The sequence below is a fragment of the Phasianus colchicus genome, chromosome 1 (genome assembly GCF_987193195.1).
Source record: "Phasianus colchicus chromosome 1, bPhaCol1.hap1.1, whole genome shotgun sequence".
In the NCBI taxonomy this organism is placed as follows: domain Eukaryota; kingdom Metazoa; phylum Chordata; class Aves; order Galliformes; family Phasianidae; genus Phasianus; species Phasianus colchicus.
The window spans coordinates 127,275,365-127,300,738 of NC_143436.1; the positions used below are offsets into that span (position 1 = coordinate 127,275,365).

The window sequence follows — 25,374 nt, forward strand, 5'->3', positions numbered from 1 at the left end:
TATGTCTAAAAGCCAATTGGAAGAAAACCTGATAATACCAAAGCTGAAATTTTATGCAGTGGAACTATACCTACTGTTTTACAGAAGAGTATTTATAATGCATTATTATAACCAAATGTGCTAGATTTTCCACAACTAAGAACAAATCCAAAGCACCAAGTTATTGGTTAAACTTAGATATTTCCATCCATCATAATACTTGAAATTGCATACTAAATAGAAATGAGGGTAAAATATGAGGCAAATAAGGTCAAAATTAATCATTTGTTTGTATTCAGACTAAGCAAACAAGTTCAAAAATTTAAAATATTTTAAAAATTAATAAATAGAAATCTTAAGCTATTTCAAAATAAGATTTTATGATTTGACATCTTTATCCATTTTACCCTTTAATCCTTAGAATTTTTCCAAGTTTCTACTTTCTGAAATCATGTGAACTTGCAAAAGTGTATTTTGACATGTTAAACATAATCTTAAAATTTCAGTTAATAGTTCTCTCTTGTGCTATAGATAGTACACTTAAGCCTGTAGTGGCTGTCTGGATTTAGGAACTCGATGCTTTATATGCATCTACCATTGTGTTTAAGATGTGTTTCACATAGATTTGCAGGAATGTGACATATTCTAACCTCTTAAAAGTAAAACAGTGTAGAATAAATATGAGATACTTAAAATATGGGATTATTATCTGTCAGGTCAACATGGATGAATTTGAATCAGACACTGAAGGAGCTCCCTCTTTATTTGCTGCTGTTTTTTTATTTATATCCACATTTGAAATAACATTTCAAAGACCTTTTGTTACAGTGTAAAGAATATGCAGCCTATGAAAACCAATATATATTTTAACTGTAGACTCCACATTGTTATTCCAAGACTTTGCTAGATTTTTGGAATTCCAATTCCAGGCACAGCATTCAAAAGCTAGACTGTGTTGCCAAGAGGTCAGAGTTTGAAAAGAGAACAAAAAAAGTTATTGGAAGACCTGTGAATGACCACTGATATTTTTCTCCAAGGCTACAAAGACATAATGCCCACTAAGATAGAATGATATACCTCTATATGCATGTATATCTGTTTAAAATATTCGTCTCATGCAAATCAGATCAATGTTATACAGCTGCATTTTAGATGATAAATGTTTTATAAATATGTTCATGAGCATGAATCAGAAATGAAGTAATGACTTCTGAATGTGTAATTAATATGTTTCCTGCTGATTCAATATCTGCTGTCTAAACAGTTTGGATCTTCCTTGTTCCAAATGTGAAAAAGTCTGTTGCACCAGAGAAAGAAATAAAAACAGACATTAAGCTGGATTTATCTGTATTTCAGGGAAATTACACTGATAAATTCTGAAATGATGAAGAAACATTTAGCCCATTTAAATAATTGAAAAGTTCCATATTCTCCATTAAAAGGGCTCAGGAGAATTTTGTCTCAGGCATACTAAGGTTTTAGGGCCCTAAATGTCATCAAAATGGAAAAAGCCTGGAGATCCAAATGCTTTTGTAGCTCTTGTTAGTTGTCTCTTTGGATCCATAAACTCTTTGATTGATCTTCAATTCACCTTGACGTGCTCTGCATGTAAAGTATCTATTTATGCATCTTCTGAAATTCTGAGTGGTAGTGTTAGATGACCCATATGTTCAATGAAACACATCCTAGATAACTTCTGTTCTCTTACATTTGAAAATATTGTTAGGAGAATTTGCAAGATGAAATTTCCAACGTTCAGTGGAAGGTCAAAAGAAATGGAGAGCAGTTGCACAGGGATAGCCTGTTCTGGCCTTGGTCCATGGAAAAAAACATGTGCTATAGTGTCAGTAAGCAAAGCTCTTAGTTAGCTTTCTCAAGGAGCGCTCAGGGACTTTGAGCAATGACGAAGTCCCAGAATGAGTTTTTTGCTTAATTAATGCTATAGACTAAAATAGAAGATGTGTTTCCTATTTGGTTTTAATTACGCCAAGGCAACATTTATAATTTGGAATTATAAATGTATTTACATTCAAGGTAATCAAATTATTACCTTGATTAACTATCTCAACACTGTTAAAAACTTTCCAGTTTCTGCCATTTATTGTGGTTGTGTATGAAAATTAATTCACCTTCAATTTTATTCATTCTGGATGTTTGATAGCCTGTCTCTTAAAAATTTCAGCAAAAGTTGGGCTTCACCTAGCACTGAACTGCCACAGCTACTGCTAGGGTTGGGAGCGAGGGAAGAGAGGGGAAGCTTTCTTCCATAAGTCACAGGGAACCGAGCAATAGAACTACCGTCCTCGTTTCAATCTGGAATTAGGTGATTATCCTTTTGGACTATCACACCTAAATTCCTCCTCTAAGGGGCGTAGTGTCTAAATTTGTGTTTGATTCACTTCATCACTAATCCAGCTTGACTTGAATACAACTCCATTTATTTTAATATCTTTATAGCAACACAAAATAGAGTAGACCAGATATGAAGTAAGAAGTATACATGCAGCATGAAATGAATCACTGAAGAAATATGCAGTCTGCAGAACAGACATAGTAGATACAGTTTTTCTTTTTCTTATTTAAAGGATATTTTATTAAGAGATTCAGCAATTTAAACCTTTACTAAAATTGTAAATGTTTGCAGAAAATAAAATTATTTTATCTGCAATGATGATTAGAATATACTGTATAGTAGATAAATAATAATATGCATAATTAATTATGTGAATAAATACAAATGTAAAACAACTAAATTAAGGTACAATTACAGATAAACTATAACATATATGTATACTGATAAATGTGACATTATTGTACAAGTACAGTAACTTGGCACTGCTGTAAGTTACAGAAAGCTCTTTAAAGATCAAAAGCACTAGTGTTGAAATGATGGTAATAAGAGCAAAAGTCAAACATATTAGCAACACCTCTGGGATACTTGGTAAGAGTCTAAATGTCCAATTTAAGGAAGTAATATATTGCTACAACATTAAAAGAAATAATTCAGAGGCAGTTAATGGTTTTATATAGAAGATCTTGAGGTGAAGTAAAGACATGAGAACTGAGAAAACCTAGATTTGTGTTGGCTTTCTTTTTTTTCATTAAGTTGTAACAGATTTTCACAGGGTTTATGAGAAAAAAAAATACTTTTAGTTGTCAGAAAGATCTTTTAAAATAAAATTGAGTATTAACATCCTTATTTTTTTGTGAACACAGATCTAAGGTCCTTCACCACAGTAATAGGTACGCCATAACAACCAGCAGTTAAAAAGGAATAAAATGTCATTGTTGTTAGATTACTTTGTAATTTCAGCTGTTATTTCAATGATTTCCAGTTAACTATTACTATCCCTTCCCATGATGTATGATGTAAATGTCCACAATCAATTCAGATTACAGCAATTAGATATTCATTATAAAATGTGAAATTTATTCAATAGAAAGTATATTCTAAAAATGCTATTGTAAGCTCTGAGATAGTGACATATATATATATATATTTCAGATCTTTAATGATTATTCCTTTTACATTAAAATTCTTCTGGCATTTCTGTGAATATGTAAATATGCATAATGTAAATATGTATACTGTGTACGAGGCATGTCCAACCCACAAGCCAGAGGGCTGCATACGTCCCAGGGCAGCCAGTAGTGCTGTAGGAATGCACAAGATCTAGTAATTAACAATATCATAAACTTACAACTATATTATGTGATACTTAGGAATATTTTTCATGAGATGACTGCACTCAACTTAAGTGTGGACTGCAAAGGTGACAATGGAATGCTGTGAAGGGGAGAGCACAGTGCAGTATTTGCTTCACGTCTCACGTCCACACACTTCGTTAAATTGAATAGCTCTTAGTCTGATTCAGGCACTGTCCTAGCCCTGCCCTGTCTCCTGCCCTGGACCATAATGGCTGTGGCAGTTCTTCCTAGAGGCCCAGCCCAGGTTGTGCACCCATCACACAGCAACAACCAGACCATCTGTGTGCTATTAACACTTGTCTCAGCTGAAACCAGGGCAAGGAGAGGATGAGATACAGTGCTGACTCCTTCATCTCCCACTTTCCACACACACTCATTTGAATTTAAGTATGCGTGCATTACATGCTGTGTGCACCTCTGCCATTTACTGAGTAAAACACAGTGACTATCGATAATAATATTTCAATCTAACTAAAGTCGTCTAAAAAGAAAACAGAACTCAAAAAACCCCCAAAATTGTGAAATAAGAGTGGTCAATGAAAAAAGGAGAGACAAGTACTTTTTTTGTTGAGACAAATAATATGGCACTATGCTTAATTTGTAAGGAAATCATGTCAGTTTTTGAAGATTCTAATTTGAAAAGATGATATTTCAATACAGATACCTGCATGAGGATGGATGAGATGCATGAGAATTGAAAACAAATCCCAAAATTTTACAATGATTTGTATAAGTTAGAAAAAATATAAGTAGCCTGTAGACTTAAATGAGAGGAGAATGTTAATTTACAAGAAATTTTCACAAGAGGATGTAGAAGATATAATAAGCTGTAATTATTGACAGCAGCACTGGATTTGAATCAAGGACAGTTATCAGAGGTCTCACAAAAAAGCCCTGTTGGTGGTAGTTCTGGGAGTCTCTTTGAGGACAGTACCTGATAATTCACTCAGTAATAAACTTTTCCAGCAAGAAGGTGTTCTGTTTATTCTTAATCACAACTTTTATCATATGGAATTCATTAAGTTTATTCATTAAGCTTAAATGTATCCTATTTCAGGGAAACGTACCTGAGCACAAGGTTGCATTAAGAAGGAAAATATGTTCACTTGTAAATTACAATTCATCCTTGAATGTGAAACTGAGAGGTGTGCAGAGGTGACATTATTGATTTATGTCACTTACTAAATGTTTCAAAAATGCCCCCAAACTTCTGTCTTATTACTAATATGTTCAGTGTTTCCATTTCTGTTCTAAAGAGTTGATACACAGGCAATTGGAAAGATTTCAACATCTATCGCTGAATGATATGCTGCCTGAGTATTATGGTGGTTTTTCGTTGTTTGTTTTAATAATTACTTTATTTTTATTAAAATAGAAGTAATGAGTCAAAAAGACAATCCCTCCCCTCTCTAGAACCTGTTTCTTACACTCTTGCATTCTACTGTAAACCTTGGTATCCTTTAGCAGCTTTAAATAAGATTAATATTGGAGTTGCAAATGCATGCCACCTACAGAATGCAAATTTATATTAGTATATTAGTCTTAATTAGTATATTAGTCTTCTGACTTATGCACTGAAAAAAAAATCTACTGCTATTTATTTATAACTGTCCACCACCTTGATATTATTATATGTAGTAAGTGCTATATGCATCTGTTATTCTCTGTGTGCTTTTTATTGCATATAAGGTGTAGTAAAATGATACATCAGGATTTATCATCCTGCTGGTCACTTGACAGGTATTTCTGTTCAAGATATATGTCACAAAGTAAGAAGAAAGTGTATTGAAAGAAGAAATATACATGTAAAACACTGAAACTGACAACATCTGGCAAGTTCATCAATTGAATTTTATAGCTCACATTTGCTTGAAATTAAAGTTTACTACATGAAATGTGTGGTAAAAGAATTATGTAATTTCTCACCCAATTGTTATTGGAGAACATAAGAAATGTGTTGCATCCATCGCAACTATAAAAGCCACTTAAACTATATATGTATACCAAGTGGTTCATCTGGTTTGCGTATGCTAAGAAGTCAATAAAACCAGATATGAATCAAATTTTAATGCCCATCTATACTAGATTATTTTTTAAGAAGAAAGATAGATAAAAGATTTAAAAAAATCTACTTGCATGAGAGCATTATACATCAGTAGTCCTCTTTAAATGTCTGTAGTCTTGGACAGCAATTGATAGAAATATTACAAATCTGGTATTATGTTCATACATTTTTTTGAAAAAGGGAAAATGAATGTTGCAAAAAGTGATTAGTAAAAGAAAGATAGAGGCAGTTCTTGAGGGCTAATATGAAGAGTTATAAAAGAATATGAAGAGTTATAAATGCTCTTCTGAAAGACAATCCCTCAGAAGTAAAAGTTCAGAACAGCCCTGTCATCTAATTTGGTGAACCAGCAACTTCTTTTGCAGCAGTGCATTCACACCATCACTTAGAAATATATTTGAAATTCTCTTAAGACACATATGCTTTTCCTTTAAATTTAGCAGTCGTCATCATAAGATACTTTTTTTCTCTGTCTTGAGAAATCTGTCTCATTCTGTATCTAAATCATCTGAGCCTTCCAAGGGATGAAGAAGCCTTTACTTCTTCCAGAATCATTCATTCATTGCACTTCATAATGGGCCGTATTTCAACATACAAAATTAACAATTGAGTAAAATATCATATCATGAAGATTCAGAAATAACTGTAATGGAATAAAACAAAACCCTTTTCTCTTTCAGTTTTGGAGATTTTGTTCAGAGATGATGAATAAACTGCTTTCCACTAAATAATCTGCTATTGAGGATGTGTGTTCAATGCATCCTTTAATCACCATAGTGAATATGCGTGCAAAAACAAAAACAAAAACAAAAACCCACCATGGCAGAATTAATCCTTTATGAAATTGCAGAAATTCTTCATTTCTCACTGAGAGCCAGCGTAACCCATTTTATTCCATTATTATCTTGAGAAAAAAGTCTGGAAATTAGAATTTTAGATGTCTAACTGTATCTGTAGAGGTCTAACTTTTTCATCTTTTTCAGAAATTTTTGGTCACCAGCCCTCAGACACTTCTAAGAGAAGCACAGTTGGCTGTTTAGGAAGGGCTTCAGTATTATTGCTTATACTCTTTTTTTATGCAGCCATTCTTTACTTCATACAAACTTTTAGCTGGGTTAAACTTACAGTCTGTACAGTCTGTAAAACAGAATTGTGTTAATTTGCTGAGTTGTCTCATATGATTGGAGAAATTTGCTGTTTTAGAAACATGCAATTGGCTGTGACTATGGACTTCAATTAGAACAAAAAGTAAACAGTTTGTATATGTAAGAAGATAGTATTATTATAAATGGCATCATCAAATAGAGATATTATATTCTTATTAATAAATTTGAAGCTTCCCAAGCGTTCATATGTAAAAAAAAAATAAAATCAGGATTGTTTTAATCAAGAAAATGGCCATAAATGTGCTATGAGTACAAATGGCAAAGCAGAAATCTGAATTCTTAACTATTTTGGAAAATGTTGGAATTATTTTAGAGAAAGAAGTTTTATTTGTGTAAAAGAGTAAAAGGTTACTGAATCAGGGTAGAAGTGAGTCCAAGACCACAATTAAAGTATTAAACAGTTAAATGAATAAAAAATTATTTGTAATCAGAAATACATTTTCCATATAGGGTAAGCATTTTCTACTCTAGTTTATTCTAAATTGTTCTGTTTGGAATTTTCTCATGCAGAGATGACTACAGGCAAAAGGGAAAGTAGAAGAAAACAAATGGCTAATCAGATTTTCTTAAGCATCTTCTTTTTCCATGTTGACTTTTTTTTTAACTATTCCACGTTAAAACGCGAGCAGACCATGTTATCTAAGTATAGTTTCTCAGCTACTTTATCTTTAAGGAATGTCTTCATTACAAGGACATCTTCAAATTTTATTATTTAATTGACATGATGTGCTGTTTACTTAAGACAACAACAAAAAAAATCAATTACAATCCAACTGCTGAAAACAGAATTACATGAACTAACCCTAATTTATACACTGCATGGCCATATAAAACAGACATATTTAATTTCAAAAACACTGTTAAGAATAAAGAAATAGCATATCATTTTCCTGATTAAATGTATCTTAAGAGAGAATGGTGTACACTAGAATCAAACAAGTGCATTTCCTAACATTCTGTCTCTCACCATATCCAATCATCCCATTTGTCTTTGCTGTCTCACAGGTGGAAGTATTTATGATCCCCTATTTGCTTGTAATTATCTGACATGCTATTAGTTCTTTTCTGATTTACTGCCAGAATGTTTTTCACAGTATGACTCAATTTTATTTTTATGTTAGAATGGGAACAAACATGCAACACTTCAAATAGTAACATTTGTGTTCAAAAGTAATTCAAGAGTTGTCCATTTCTGTCTAAAAAGATACATGAAATTATTTTTTATATTCTTCCCATTAAAAAGCTTCCTACACCGACAATCTTATTTTTAGATTAATAGAGGGATAGTTTGACTTAGTTTAAATGCAGAGGAAAATCTCATTATACAGTGAGAAGATGAGCATTCCTGAAATTAAAGCCAAAGGTATTAAGATATCAGCTGTCTGAACAGTTAACATACTGACACTTTCTGAAAATCAAAGTTTGGTCAAAATTGTTCCTATTATTCTTGCTTAAAAAAAAAAAAAAAAAAGAGAGAGAGAAAAAGTAAAAGAGGATATGCTTTGAAAATTTTCTTTATTCAGGAACAAGCATATTATTCCACTTTTTGCATTTTCTCACTATGAATATGACCAGTGGTTAATGAAATTGTTTGTGGAGAAATGTCAGATTTTTCTGTCTTACATTATGTAAAATTGAAAGCAGTTTGATTAATTTTTAAAAGGGAACATGTATATCTGAATGAATAATAGCACACTGAACAGGGAAATTTTTTTCAATTTTATAAGTAAAATAGGGAATATTTATCCTCTTAAATGATTGGAGTAATTACAACTTTAAGATATGCATTTACCTGCTAAATGCTCCCAAAATTTAAGTGTAATGCTTTCTTTTTTCATATTTCTTTTTTTTTTAAAAATCAATTCTAGTCAATTACAGAGTGTGAAATCTGTGATTGCATGAAGAGTTTCCACCAGAAGCTTTCAAAGATTAATTTATACACAGATATGTAAACATATGTAAAGGAGATCAGCATCTATATTCATGAAGGTGATTTACACAACTGATAACTGATGCTTTCCAGCAGATACAAATAGCTAGGTCAAATTTGATAGGTAACCTGACACACAAGACTAACAATGATTCTTAAATTACAGTTAGAATCCTATTTGCATACATCTCCGTAACAGTTTGTGAAAGGAATATTTTCAATTCATCTGTGCATGGTATGAAAAAAATTATGGGATTTGTAGTTACTAGTTTTAGCAACAAAATTGATCAAAATATTGATGGAAGTTTAAGCCTCTACTACCTTACCATCAAAATCTACCTCCGATGTTGCAGGCTAACATGGTAAAATAGGAGGCATTACTTCTAGAGCAGCCCTACTGGATATTTAATGAACTGTCTCCTCTCCTCTCTTCAAAAAATTATTGTACAGGACACCTAAAAAAGGTGTGTTTTCTTATCCAGTAATCTGAATTACAGCTACAGCTTTATTCAAAAGCACTTCTTGCATTAATGTGCTTGTTTAAAAAAATAGAAATTCCATAACGGGTGCATATGTTGCTTCTTAGTATTATTTCATTTCCTCTCTCAAACTGAAAAAAATAGAATAGAATAAAATAAAAATAATAAAAAGAAAGCCACCCACTTCTAATTTTCCAAAGTTAATGTGGACTTTTTTTGTCATATCCTAAATACAGACTTTTATTTTTATTTATTTATTTATTTATTTGTTTATTTATTTTCCTTCAAATTCATATTTAAGAATATTTCACTTTTGGAATATAGCTTGTAATGACATTGGCTTACTTTTGTGAATGATAACGTTACATCTCCAGACATTTTAAATGTTCTTTTGTAAAGCTTTTAAATTGGAATTCAGGAGTTCTTGTAAATTGTTTTGAATTAGAGAAAAACTAGAGATGATTTTCTAGTAATGGGAAATCAGACAGTTTGAGGGATGTAATTCCTCAGAAATGCTATGTATGTTATTTTAGTTAGATGTGAATGGAATTTGAGCTCATTTGGAAGATTATGGTAAGCAAACTGCTTGAATGACAAGACATTATAATGGAGCAGCACAGCAAGAACAGATTGTAAATGGCACAATACTCATTACAGAATTTACGCGAGATTTTAAGAGATAACAGTTGTAACTTGTTTCCAAACTTTTCCTTGTTCTTTGTTAGAATATACTATTGAAAAACTAATGCATGTTAAACTGGTTATGATAAAGGTCCACATAAGTAATGAAAAATTTGATTAAAATAGCAAGTTATCAACTACTGGTAGAAAAACAAAATCAGTTTTGAAGGGTGAAGAACATATATCTCTAGGTTTATCTTCTAGTATTTGTATTGAGAACTAGCTAAGGGGCAAGAGCAAAATGTCAGAGGTTAAAATCAAGTAAATGCCTGAGGAATACCTAAAACTTTACCTCCACTATTACATTTTAGGGAATTTATATTTTAAGATGAGATTATCACATTGATAGGAAACATGAATGTAAACCTGGTTTTAACTTGTAACTCTATCTGCATGGTGACCAAGATTATATGATTCTGATTATAAACATTTTCAAATGCTTAACTTTCTAGATTAATTCTCCCATACAGTTTTGTAGGAAAACACAGACATTTGAGAGGACATTACATTTTTCTATTTTCCACGAGGACTAACCAATAAAGAACAAATTTCAGAGTATTAGCATAGATTAATAATTCATGTTCATACTCTCTGTATGTAATATATTTGAATATATTGGTATAAAAACAGCCTGCTATTTGAAATGGCATTGTTTTCCATTTTTACAAAGTTTTTGTTAGCTAATTACTGCATAAAAGAACCTGTAATTTTTCTGGTCAATTTCTTTTGTATAATTATTCATATGTTCATATCAGTTACTCTGATTAGAGGAACATATATTTAATTTCATCAATTATTAAATGTAGGATAAGTTACTCTTAAAGAGGAAAAGATTTGAAATTAGAAGGCATCACTCAGAATCAAAATCTCTTAGAAAAATCAAAGTGATGAATATGCAACACAACCAGCTTTACAATGTGCTTGTTTTGTTTAATATTAACAAATTTTGCCCTTTTATTTTTAATATTTGTTTGGAATGTGCCTTTTTGTACTTAGTGAATGATTCTAGTATTTTGTTAGAATCACATATTCTGTATTTATGTATTTAATAATTGCACTGAGATAACTGGCAGTTTGATCAAATACAAGCTGGTTGTCAACAAGCAACCTTAGGTCCCTCTTTGCTAGGCAGCTTTCCAGCCTTTTGTCTTCCCTCCCCTTCCTTTCCCCCCCTCTCCACTCTTATGCCCATCCATCTGCAGGGGGAGAAGGTTGAGTGGCTGTGTGGTGTTTAGCTGCTTACCAGGGTTAAACTATGTCTATAATAGGAGCTACAGGAACTTACAGTGTCTCAGAATGAACTCATCTATAAACAGGTAAAAGCTTTATTCATTTATGTATTATCAGACAGCTGACAAAGGGCCAGGGACAATATAAATATTTTCCTTAACTATTCAAGGGAAAGCATGAACATACATTGCAGTTTACATTGTTTTTTGATCTATTAATGATATAGAATATAATTGTGTTACTTTAAACACAACACAGCTTTTTTTGCTAAGAATTCACTGAATATAGCTATATACACGATACTTTATAACATCTTCACTAATGAGCTAATATTCCTTAAGGTATTCAAGCATATGGAGGTCATTATTTACAGATAAGTTTATAGAGAGGTTGCTGTTTTCCATCTATAGCTGTTGTAAAGTGAGATGGGCTGTTGAGGAGCCTCTGAAGTGTCTGTAGACTTCACATATAACAGCCAGAAAGTTTTCCCTGCCTTCTATGCTTGCTTAGTAGTCTCAGGGGGCAATAAAAGTAAAACAGATTATAAAATACAACATATGGACAAATCTGCTGTTGCAACCAGCACAGCTTTTAAAATCAGAGACAAATATCTGTTATGAAAGGAGCATGAGCGAGGTGCCTAGTCACCCTATGATACAAGCTGTTTAGACTTTCTATGAGTTGTACGTGAGTAATGAACATTTATCTGGCAACAAGCCAGTAAATTTGTCCTTCGTTTCACAATTATCTTCATGGCCTGAATTCCTACCTCCTAGTCAAGTCTTAAAACAAGGGCATGCATTTGCAAAGTCTCATTACCCTGTTGGCATGTAGGTAAATCAGATGGTTAATATACAGTAGAGCTAGTGTCTGGAAGAGTCTGAATACATGTGTTCCCATAGATCAGTTTGAAAAGTAGGGCCGAACTGACTAAGCACTGCACCATTTTTATTGACTTCAGCCTTAGCAAGTTAATATAATAATAATGCTGTGACCTTCCAGGCATTGCAGTGCTTTACCGATGCTGCTGTCTGTACTTTCTTGACATATTTTAGAGTGGTTGAGCACTTGAAAATATTATTCATAAATCTTTTTTTTCCCTTGGAAGAAAGCAGTATGTCCTATTATAGCTGTGCCTATTTTTTAACCACAAAAATGAATCCTGTCCTGATTCAAAATGTTGCCATTGAGTACATTTGTGCAATTCCAAAATTTGAAACAATATTATAGCTAAATTTTAGTCAACTTTGAGAAGAATTCAGATCTTTTCCCAGTTTTAAGATATTTTATCCTATTCCTATAATTTGCTGTAGTGAAAATGAAACAAAAAACAATACCGTACCCAAGTACCTTAGCAGAATTTATTCATTGTTATCTTGAGCAAAGCTGAAAATGTTAGGGAGTTTTTTTTGTTGTTGTTGTTGTTTTTTTTTTTGTATTGGTCTTTTTTGTTTTCCATTTTATCTTCATTAAGAGCACACTGTTATTTTATCATGTTGTAGGAATTCTGGCATTTGTTTTTGACTTTAAAACCCATACTTAAATCTCACTTGACTATATGGATTAAATACTTTTTTTTTTTTTGTGTTAAATTAGATGTTTTGCTGAATTGGGTCTTTAATTGCTAATTTTTCTTTCAGAAAAGTTTTATTGATATCTGTATTTATTTAAAAGAGTTATTTAGGATTTCAGTATAAGTTTTTTATTGTAGGATAATTTCCAAAAAAATACCTGTGTGAAAGTATTGGAGTAGTATTAATTATTGAGAATTTAGAAATAAAATAAGGCAGGAAGCAATAAAACACAAAACACATATACTTGCTTAGGAATTTTCCCTGTTCAAAGAGAGGTAAAGTATACAAACAATGCATTATTTCAGGTATGAAGTTCTTCCATATCTGTTTTCCCTCATGTACTATGGAGCAATTTTATGGCTGATAAAAACAAGAAGGTTGCTTTTTTTTTCTCCTGACTTTTTGTTCATATTTGATTGTTTGCTTTATATAAAAATCGGCACAATAAAAACTACATTGTAAAAATAAAAAAGATCTAATGAAATTTGTGTCTTCGCCCTTGTAGAAAAGCAAATTTTTATGTCTCCTTTACAAGAAAGAAGGAAAACAACTTGCAAGCCAAATGAGATATTTTAAAACTATGACCAAGATTTTTTAGTAATATGGAAAAGTAAATAATAAAATATGCTGCATAAGATAAATGCTGGAATTAACAAAAATATGTATATTTGAAACTATGATCTGTTCTACTGACAACATAAAACAGACTTGGCATAACAAAAAAAGTATAGTTGGTCACAAAACAAAAGCAATCTAGCCAGATACAGACATCATTTCTGTCAAAATGTAATAAAAGCAGAGATCTAGAGATCTTTTGGGTCACTGGATATCCTAACGATAATTATATGCATATGTGTGTGTTTAAAAGAAAGGGAGAATGAGGAGAAACCTGTAGATACCATTTAATATGATTTTTTCCCCCTTGTGCAAGTCCACTTTCAGTGTTATATTTTAAGACTTGAACTGGTCAAACCAGTTTTATATTTGGTTTTGCCTTTTCTTTTTCCCCCTGTCTGTGCTATGGGATTGCCCAGGTGATTTTGAATTCTGATGTAAACTGGGAGGAGGCTCCTATTCCTGTAGTAACTGCTGATGAATCACAAGTTGGGACAGAGGTGGTGGAGGCAGTGGGTCCTGGCATTCAGGAGAGAAAGGGGCTGCAGTGGTGATCGATACAATGTCCCTTTCAGCTAAGAGACTCTATGTAAAATAGAAAGTATCCCTGATATGTTTTGGGGATTTATAAGGCTTAAACATTTTATTTGTTTCAGTTCTCTTATTCCTGAAATTACTTTACCTTTAAAGATGTTATTTTTAAGGGAGGATCAGGAAAGTTTCATTCAGAAGTGGTCAATAACCTCTTTTTTCAATTTACCTTATATTGAATAATCCAGAGGAATGAACATACAAGACATATTGATTCTATAATCATCAGAATGGACACTTTGCAGACCATTTAAATTAATGTTTTTATATTGTTCACAATATGCAGATCTAGGTGATATTTTGTCTGTACTTCTAGTTAAAAAACTATTGCAAAAAAGGAAAACAGGCAAGGCCTTCCGGGGCAGTCAAGGCCATCTGTATAGTCACTATGCTGTTCTGTTGTAAACTTGAAACTTCTTTTTTCTGAGAGTAGAAGTGATCTTACGTTTGCCTGTGTTGTATAGATAATTCCTATGCAAACTGACAGCAGAAACAGTTTCCTACATTTCTTCTCTAATTTTCTCAATGAAACAGCTCCCATACCGCCTGGCCTTTGTTGTAGCCCTTTATACTAGGTCTGTAAAAAAAATTAAAAATGAATTTGTAAGTAATGAAATTAAAATAATCCATTTTCTACTGATGAAAATAACTGTATAGGTATGATGGAAGGCAACAGAGAAGCCAAGTGCCATACCTAGAAGCAAAATTAAACTAAAATCCATATCATATTCCAAAAACAAAATCAACTACTTGACATCATCATGTTTACCTTTAGAGTACCTTATTGAGTGTTGCAAATGAAATAGATGTTTCATTAGAAAAGCATGTTCAAAATATTTTTGTGAACATAAGACATTTAAAGATTTTTTGGTAAATTACCTAACAATTTGAAGGTCTTAATAATGCTTGTGTAAAGATCAGTGTAGATTAAAGACAATCAGAAGAGTACTTCCTCTAATAAATCCAGATCATTCCAAACAAAAAATAATAATATTTTTTTAAAAAAATCCAAAAAACAGCACAAGTCTTTTGGGAGCTGGCACTTGTTAGAAAAACAGACAAAATTCTGTCCTATTAAAAAATTGGTAAAATTCTCTCCTGACAAGAAGGAAAGTCCCTGAGGAACTAGGGCTACCATTATTTTTTCTGGGATGAACTATGCCATTTAAATAGAAAGCTGACTGCGATAACAATATGGAGGTAGGATCCTGATTATTTAGGGCAAAAAATTAGGTATTTAAGAATAACTGTTTGATTCTATTTCCTGTGAGACCCAAGGCTGGCAAATATAAGACAAGCTCTTCAAGACCTGGAGTAGCAACTGGTAAACTTCCAGGCTGCCACAGGAACTCTTGAACCTGTGTCTGGGCTCTGCAGGAGCAGCAGAACATCTCTCTGGGTTATGCTAGTTGCATGGGACAGGTTTCCCACTCCTCTCTAGCAGTTAAGAGTCAGGCTCCTCGCTGGTGGGTCTTGGGTCTGATGTTTGAATGACACTGAATCCCATCCCAAATTATTGGATTTACAAGTGTATAACCTGTAGGTTCCTTAATGAGAACTGTTGATTCTGCAGCAGCATGTGAGAATGACAGACCACCACTCCTTCAAAATAATCTCTACTGTTTCTTTTTCCTTCCCACATTGTCCCAAGTTGGAAGATTTTCCAGAGGTACCTTGAGCTGTTCACCATGGTTGTCTAAAACCATAGCTCATTACCTGAGTATTATTTAAAAAACAGTATTTTTCTCATAATGTGTGCTGTAGGTATAAAAATGACAGTTGTTCCCACCTGTTAAGATATCTGAATCCTGGTGAGGGCCGCTTGTGAGAAATGTTCAGAGGATTCAGAACAGTTCCTGTGAATTGAAACTATGCCAGGGGTTATGCTGGTGAGGTCAGTCACTAGCAATTTTAGAGGGATAGAATACACTGAATAAGAAGAAAATTATTAACAAACTGCATAGCAGACCTGCTGTGTGACAGGATGAGGCTGAGTTAAAGTTCAAACTTAGCTGAAAAAACAATGACCATGCTGTTTTTCTTACCAAGGAAACATGAACCTCCAGTGAGTGACAGAGAGCTGCAAAGAGCAGGGATACCAGTCTTTTATTCTTTTCATCAGAAGTCTAAATTTATCCAATGGTAAACCATCTTAGGTGAAGTTTTCCTATAAAGAGTCTGGAAATTAAACAACTATTTTGAAATGATGTAAAATATGAAACCAAGACAAAGCCAACATAATTTATTAGGATTCAGCATGAATGACAATGAATTAATATTGTCTTATAGTTCGTATCTTTACCCTATTAGTTGTGTACACTCTATGAAAAAAAAGAAATCATATATTCCTACATATACAGTTCAAAAGAACAGCTAAGACTAGAATAAATCTGTTTTTGTCTTATATGAACTTTTGCACAAGACAGAATGGGACAACTTGTAATTGAAGTTAACACTTTTCTAAACATGCTGTCATGCAAAATTAAAAGATGGAAAACTTTTCGCAGGAAGACAAGAAAATATCCTATGCTATATTGGGTTGCATTTTCACTTTCTGTAAGCTCTCATCACTCCTTTTTTTCCCCCACTAATTTACAGTCTATTCTCTTTACTTTGTTAACCATCTGATAGTATTTCCTGAAGAACAGAATAAGAGACTCCATTACTTGTCTTGTCCATAAGCAGTCCACTAAGTTTGAAAGAAAGCTTTCACAGCAATTTTATCAGCCAAATGCAACAGCTTGTTTAAAAACCTCTTAATTAGAGAATTTTTATCTTCTTCATGTAGGCAAAAAGTTATTATAATAAGAATTAGACAACAGACCTTCCTAATTTTTCTTTCTTTATTTTTCAATCTTGGCTTAAGTAATAGCAGTGCTAACTGACCATCTCTCTTACCCTAAATAGCACATTTCACAGGTGATACTTATAACTATGGCTGTTGAACAAAGTACGTCCTTGGTGTGAGTCAACAATTATATTCAGAACAGCAGCAGTATATAAGGATTATTTTTAGTAATTCCATAAATATTCCATTTTTAGGATTTCATATGACTAGACTGTTCATTGTTTCAAAGCATTTGTAGGTTGTAATGTATTAAATATGGTTAGATTATAAAAAATACTGAAAATACTGGAATAAATATTAAAAATACACACCGACAGGTTTGTTCCTTACTTCAAATGCCATCTTCTGGATCTGTATGCTAACTTTTAAATTATACTTTGTATATAAACATATATATATATGTATGAAAATAAAAATAATGATATTCCAACAGCACAGTGGGAAAATGCATACTATACTAGGACAATTTGCATTTGAGGACAGAGACATAAGATCGTTTGACTTTTGGCAGATACTTCCCAACACATGTTATAATACATGTTAAAGAGTTAAGTCTTTCACTTGACTAAATAATATTATGGAAAATTTGCAATCCAGTTTGTTTCATTAAACTTAAAGTGATGTTTAATTTCTAAATATGATGACATTGCCTATAGTATAAGCTAATCTGGAGTTAATTCCAGTTTCACTGGTTGCAGAAATTGTCCTGTCAGCTGTATTATATCTACTGCATTCACCATAGAAAAAAATTCCTTCGTTTGCAGAGAATAAGACAGAAAGAAGAGGAAAAAAGGATCACTTAGTATATTTTAACACGTGGCACCCATTGACATTCATCAGCACTTACAGAACATTTATGGAGATCATTGTGTGTGCACAGTGAGGTGGTTGTTGGTGCATTTCAGCAGTGGGGAAGGGGACAGTGAGTCACCTCCACTGGTGCAGATTTACAGGACAGCATGCAGACCCCTCTTTATCGCTGGTAAGAAGGCATAGTTAATAGTGGTGACTATGTTTTAAAAAGAGTGTTTTGTTGCTGAGAATTAGCTCTATCAATCAGTGTTATTGTGCTCCTTTTTTGTGCTGTAATTCCCATGGAAATAAATAGGAGGCATTACTTCCAGAGTGACCTATGTAAAAGCCCAATAGCTCAAGCAAGAAGCACTAAAACAGTTAATATGCACACTTTAGAGATTTGTCCTGGAATTGCAGAAGACTGTGAACAAGTATTCAAGCAAGAAACTTGTAGACGAAGCAAATTTTACATTGGTCTCAGCTGAATAAATTTAGTGTTACATCAGCCTTTTTAATCAGTCCAAAATGAATTCATGATTATAGTTACTTCTTACATCAATTAAACAAGGAAATAGGGTTTGTTAAGGTAAAGATATGAAGTTCTGAAATAACAATATACAGCATAAAACAATCAAGTTTTTGGGATAAAAAATAATTATTAGATTTCTTGCCTTTGGAACAAGAGTGTTTTTTTCTGAACTGTTTTCCATATGATTGAGATAGAGTCAGTTTCCTACAGTAATCCTGCATGTGGATTCATTAATAGCTCTCTTTGTATTTTTATGATTTATCATCCTGATCACTTGTGACAATAAATTATAGCTACTGTGAAAAACTCTGAGTTAACATCAACTGTAAACATTATAAAAACAGTTATTTTAATTGCTGTTGGAATTTCAGAACACACCAGATTTCAGTTGTTGATAACAGTCCAAAACACCAACTACTCTGTATACTTAAACTGTTTTCTTTACTGCTGTGCAGATCTCAGAGATGTTATAATATCTTTGTTCTCAGCAATCCTGATAGATATAAAACTGTGTCTATACAGTATTATAAATAGGAAATCAAACTATAGTGGAGATAATTGTTTAAGTCATATATTTAACATTGAAGAGAAGTGAATTAAATCTTTTAGATCTTAACGTAGGAGATAATCACTTTACTATTGATTAAATTTTTATGGGGTGAAAAGGAGTCATTTACATCAGCTCTTCTCCATTTGTATATAATACTTGTCTGATAAGATGGCACAAAGAAAAAAAAAAACAAAAAAAAACAAAAAAAAACACAATATATTATCCCTCAAACCTTAAAACATTAATTTCAAACAAATTTCAGAAAGAATTATGGAGAATTTTTAATCCACAGTAGTAAAACAGAAGATACAAAACTGGTAAGATATGGTTTTAAATATCCATACTGATATTATTCTTTAAGCTTTAGGAAATTGTATCTTTGTACAGGGATTACATTAAGACAAATAACAGAACAAGTAAGTACAGTGTACTCAAGTCAAATTCTTGGAAATGATTAATGTTTTCATTTTGATTAAGTCACATGTGAGGTCTACACCAGAAAAAAATAGAAAAAGGAAAAAAAAAAGAAAAAGGAGGAAAGTACATACTACCATCTTCTGATGCCAACTAGCATGATTTTCCTTTTCCCATAGACAACCTTCATACAAACCATTTGTTTTCAATTAAATGTGTTCAGAACACTCTAATATTTCATGAATTGCAACACTTACTGCAAACTCTAAAGTCAGAAAACAGATTTCATGAAAACACAGAGTAATTCAGGCAGTAAGGGACATTAGGTGGTCGTTAGTCCAACTTTCTTCAGGATCTCTTCTGAGATAAGACCAGGCTGGTCATGGCTTGGTCCACTTGGCACTGGAAACCCATATCCTGAAAAGTGACAAGGCGGTATTCTAAATACAGAGATTACTACTAACTTCACATAAATAAGACCATACTTCTATTGCCTAGTAGCAGTGAGCTCTGCTTAGCCACAAACAAGAACTCTGCAATGGAAGTGGCAGAAAGATTTTCTGTCCAGTATCTTGCTGTATTATGGCTGTTTTGAATTCCAGTTTATCATACTTACTGTCAATAATTACATAAAATTATATTAAAATATTTCTTTTAAATGTAATGATATATTTAATTTTCTGATTTACTTAGTGATATTGGCAGGAATGTAGAAGATGCTATTTCTTTCCAAAGCTTATTCATTAAAAAACTGAACCTAAAATTTTGAATGTAAATGTTAGTTTAACTCTTCTGTGTTTTACTATTAAACATATACGATGTCAGAAGTCAGTGTGAATATAGTTGAAAATCTTAAAACCAGGGTGGTCAGTTCTCAGATGAACAAGATACCTAGTATGAAGTCAGCCTTCATGAACTTGTCAGTGCCAGCATATTTCAGGTATATTAATTATTGCCAGTGAACTGTGAAGGATCAGTATGGGATTTTTACTGCCAAAAGCTGATTTTAGGAAACTCAAGCAGTCATAAACTATCCTTCTGAGTTTAGATAAGATCTGATTTGTTCATGTAAGTTTGTAAAATAACCTACATCAAATGCTACATGGTATTGTATACTACTGTATTCACAACTGAAGTCGGCTGAAATGGAGTTACTCTTAAAAAGGTCTCTTAGAATTAGCTCAACAACAGGACATTTCTCTGAGCTGTGGACTGCAACATGAATATAACCTTAGCCTAAAGATATTCTTTACCTGTTTTTTTATTTTATTCAATCTGTGGTTTTATAAATTGTAATTAAATCTTACTGATTCTAGGCAATTTTTCTGATGCCATAAAACCTCATCAAATTACCTAATAATTAATAAACATTTGTTCAAAAGTCATAAAAAGTTCAAGTGAAACAGAAATTCATGTTGAGATTGATATGCCCATCTTCAAATGTGGACCATTTTTTTGGCTATGGAATGCAGAAAAATATGTCTTCCTGAGTTCAACATTTTCTTCAATGGTTTTATTCCATGTCCATCAATGTAAGCCTGCATAAATATGAGGCTTTTTATTTCCTAGTAGCAAGGGATGCCTGAAACAGACACAGCTGCCCTTACGGATTCTTATTTGAGGTCATTTAGGAGGAAGATTTACTTCACATAGATAATAGAAATGATTCAATAAAACATGTTCCTCATCAGAGAATGGGTGGGGCTGCACTGTAGCTAGTAGAGTTTGAGTATGAATCTATTTTTCAGTATCCTAAGAGAACTTTTTGAGTTCTGCAAGCTGATGCCATTAACAAGCTCTGTTGAGATGAACAGGAGGCTGGAAATGTTATTATTTGAGACCCACTGCATTACAAAATCTGAATCTTCAGAGTTGTTCTCTACTGAAACCTGTTCTTTAGAGAGTAGGCAGCATTTCATTGATGATCTCATCTCACTAATGATCTACAATAAGCTGGACAAGTGATTCTGATAGCTTTTCAACACTTGCATTACTCATTGTGATACTGACAATCCAAACCAAAGACATTTTTTTGAGTACGCAGGGTTGAATTTGCTTCTGATGCTTAGGTTTTCCTGTGACCTTTGGAATTTGCTATCCTGTAAAGAAACAATTGAGTTACTGTACCATTGGCATTGATGCTAAGGCTATAAGCCTGTTATATACCTATGTTATCACAGACTGAAGGGGGACCCTGGATAGATAGCTAAAGTCAGCTTGAAAATCGATAGTAGTCCCACTGGCAGCATTAATCAGTGCTAATTTCTGTGACAGTCTGGCACACAACTAAGTGAACATTCATATATATTTTTGTAACACATGTCACTGGCAGATCTAAGCTATTAATAGAGCTCATTTTGAGGGAGCCAGTTCACAGCAGATGCTTCCTTAACACAACAGATTTAAATTTTGTCAAATGCTACCTTGCCAACTATGCTCACCTAGATTGCCCATTTGTCAAATTTTTCATAAATAATATTATATACTTTTTTTCCAGCACAGTTTTTATGCACAGAATGTTCTTCTTGTAAGAAAATAACAAAGTTCTGTTGCTAATATTTTTGAAATTTCTTCTCAGCCACCTTATGACCAGTACAAAATACTTAGTATTGTGTACATGGTGGCTCTGTAGGTCTCTGTAGTCACTGATTGCTAAGCTATATTTAATTCTTATTCACTTTAACATACTAAACAGTGCTTGTCCTAGGATTGGTGCTCTTCTAAATAGGCACTGTCCTTCTGTACTTGCTCCAACAGGGTGACACTATGCTACCTCAAAAACAAGCTGCTGGTATTATTAGTGCATAGGTTTCTGACTGTCTACCATTCAATCAAAATGAACAGATTACTTAATTATTTTGTCATATTGGATATTATCCATTTTTTATTTGTTTTTCCTTTGTAAAAATAATTTGACAGTGGTTATAGTTTCTAATTAAAGCAGTTGAACAAGATTATTTCCAGTTCTACCAGAACTGTGGTACAATGCACTTTTGGAACAGTACAATTCATTATATCAGTTATTCATGTCTTTTTTAGTTTATTCTGCTTTTCCAAATTTATTGGTAATGTCATTCTTAATAAATAGTTTTCACGACTTATCTTTAAAAGATTATGACATGAGAGCACTGACATGACATTTTAATTAAGCTTAGACCATATTTCATTTACCATTTTTTTCAGCAGGTAAAATGAGACAAGAGGAAAGGAATAGACATAAGACAACAGTACACAGCAAATTAATGGCAAAAGAACTGGGACAAATATTAAATCTGCAGAAAAAACAAAACAAAACAAAAAAAAAAACAACCCACAACCAACCAACAAATAAAAAAGGTAACATGAAAGTATGGAAAGGATTTGAAACATAATATTCTTTGCAGCTTCAGCATGCAATATAAGGTTGTACAAGGTTATTTAAACTACTATTCATAAAGGCACTGACAGTCTTGTAACACTTTAGGACCACATTCTGCAAAAAAGCTGATTGCTTTCTGACATGAATTTGTGGCAGTGATAACAAGACTTCATAAAAGTCATTGTTTTCTGAGTAAAAATCTAAGACCCAGAAGAAATGTAGAGCAAGAAATAAGGTGAGAAATGTATCACTGTTATTAAAAGTACAGTCATGGGAGCTTAGGAGAAATTGCCTGGCAAGAAAGCACATAAACCTTTTGGATAATTTAATAGAAGCCAAGGGAAATGTTAAAGAAATTAGGACAGTAAACTGAGATTTTATAAAAGAGAAAGAGGAGATTAAAAAAAGAGCAAGAACAATGAAATGGAAAGTTGTGTTCTGTAGTTCTTTCTAGAGGTTTCTTGACAGATACAGCATAGATTGGATGCTCAGCTCTACTATTGTTGTATCAAGTCTTTTTAAGTCTTCTCTGTTTCATTTTAGACCAGATTTACTTGCTGAGGTAATGGGCAGCTATTCTTGTGATCTAGTATGGGCCTATGGGGACTTCAAGGACAGTGAATGTCACCAGTCACAAATTAAGGATGAGATGCTTCCTGTTTATGGGACTGTATAGCATCCAGGAGAGGAAAAATTAACATACAACTTGTTCTATAATTTATCAATCTCCTATATTTGTTTAATGTTAGTGGAAAAGAAAATAAGAATGTCCTGATACTTTGGTTTCTTGCACATTGGCTGTAAATTATATACGATGTCTGCAAAAAACACTTATTCTTAGACAAAAAAGACCATATTTGTTGATCACTGTCTTCAGCACAATAAAGTTAGTGATGTTATTTTCTGTTGTGAAGACCTCAGTCATTGGGATTGTTTTCATTTTGTTCTCTTGGAGACAAGAGGAGAAGTGCCTGTGGTCTTGGTGGTAGTGGAATATGAAGGGAAGCAACCTGAATCTATGATAAAGAACATATTTAGTCCATTTACTGAAGGCATTTTTTCTCCAGCTATTGATAGAATTAACAGCTTCAGAATGTTGTTTCAGCAACTTCACTTTCTGCGTATAATAATACTGTTTTGAAAGGATTGTTTTAGTTCTGTTATGTTTACTGACTGCAATATATTTGTCTAGGTTTTCTATTGTAGCTTATATTTACCACTTCAAATCCAAATGACTAGAGAACTTTCTACAATAAATAATTTCAAATCCTACTGATAAGTAAGAATTCAACAGTCTGTTATACAAGCCATGTGCTGAATGGGGTACTAGGGCAAGATTAGTTATGTGAGGAGAGAAAGAAGCAGCCAGTTTCTAAACTCTTTATTAGCTGACAAAATGTCTTGTGAACTCATTCTTTCATAATCTAAGAAAAGCAGGCTCACCTTGTGAGTCTCTTTTAGCACTGTATCTGCATTTCAGCTGTGAATAATACTAGTTGTCTGCTATATTTTTGAAAGAATGTCTGAGTTACTGATTTCTTCCTGTCTTCTAAGAAAATATCTCTTAATGCCTGCTCCTGAGCACTTGTGAGACCAACTCTTTTTTGCTAATGTGGTGGCAAGTGGTGTTGCTTGAAGTTATATGAGATTAGAACCCAGCTCTGTTGAACGATATGCCTTTCAGAATCTATTCTCTGGCTTGATAACATTCAGATCATAATGTAAAAAAAAGTCTTTCTACTAAGGACAGTGGAAATGGAATCATATAAAGGCTGTTACTTCAGGCTGTGATTTTTATATTTTTAGGACAACAGCAATGATGTTCTATTTTTAAACTGAGGATAGAATCTGTTGTGTAGACCTTTGTAATACCCTTATAAGTTTATAAATCATATTAGGAAAAGATTATTTGCCAGAGGCTGCTTGGCACAGGAACAGGCTCTCCAGGGCAGCGGTCATGGCATGAATCTACCTGAATTCAAGGAGTGCTTGGACAACACTCTCAAACATATGGTTTGCATTTTTGGTAGTCATATGTGGAGTTAGGAGTTGAACCTGAAGATCCTTGGGATATTCTATTACTCTATTTCAGAATCTTGCTTTATGGCCTCATAGATCTAGCACTAATATTATGTTCTCTAAGGGGCTTCCTCAGAGTCGGAATAACTGAATGAGATTTAGAATCTAAGTCTCAAGAGAGCTTTGCTTGATATTACATTGCATGTCCTGTCTAATGTGATTTTTTTCTGTTTTTTAGCTTTGGGCTTAGAACAGCCTTCTACTACAGTGTCAGAAATAAAATGAGTCCAAGTAATGGAATTACTTAACTCTTTTATACTCCATGACTCCAATATTTAAACAACTTCTAGTCTTTATCAAAACCATATAAAATATGAAAATATTCACTCTCTTATACATGAAAGGAGAGAAAGAGTAAGGAAGTTAAATGGATCAATCTTAATTGCACAAGAAGTCTATGACAGAGTGAAGACTTGAAACAGTATTCTCATGTCCTGGGTGATGCATTTTATGCAACAGTCTTGGAATATTTGAAATCTAATCATCTGAAGTTCAAATCCCCTTGAACATAAAACTTTTGTGGTTTTGAATTAACCTTGCAGAAATGAGATTTGTATATACAAAGTAGAGAAATCCTGAAATTAAAAAAAAAAAAAAAAAAGAAGAAGAAGAAAGAAATCTTGCTTTTATTTATATTTGTCTTAAATATGTAAAACTCTATTTTTCTTCATAAGGAGTGGAATAGAAGTGGAGATCAAAAGTTGTCTGAAATACACAGCTAGACATGTCACTGCTCAGGTCAGTGAAATAAATGGTATTATAGCAATGAAAGCACCAGCCATC

The 25,374-nt window shown here is 32.9% G+C and overlaps 1 long non-coding RNA gene across 1 annotated transcript in view; it reads left to right on the plus strand.

Moving 5' to 3' along the window:
- Positions 1-11,216: 11,216 nt before the first annotated feature.
- LOC149920021 (uncharacterized) overlaps positions 11,217-25,374 on the plus strand; it is a 51,093-nt gene continuing 36,935 nt past the window's right edge. The window contains exon 1 of the long non-coding RNA XR_016463710.1: positions 11,217-11,324. This is a non-coding gene — a long non-coding RNA (uncharacterized LOC149920021). The remainder of the gene's footprint in view (positions 11,325-25,374) is intronic.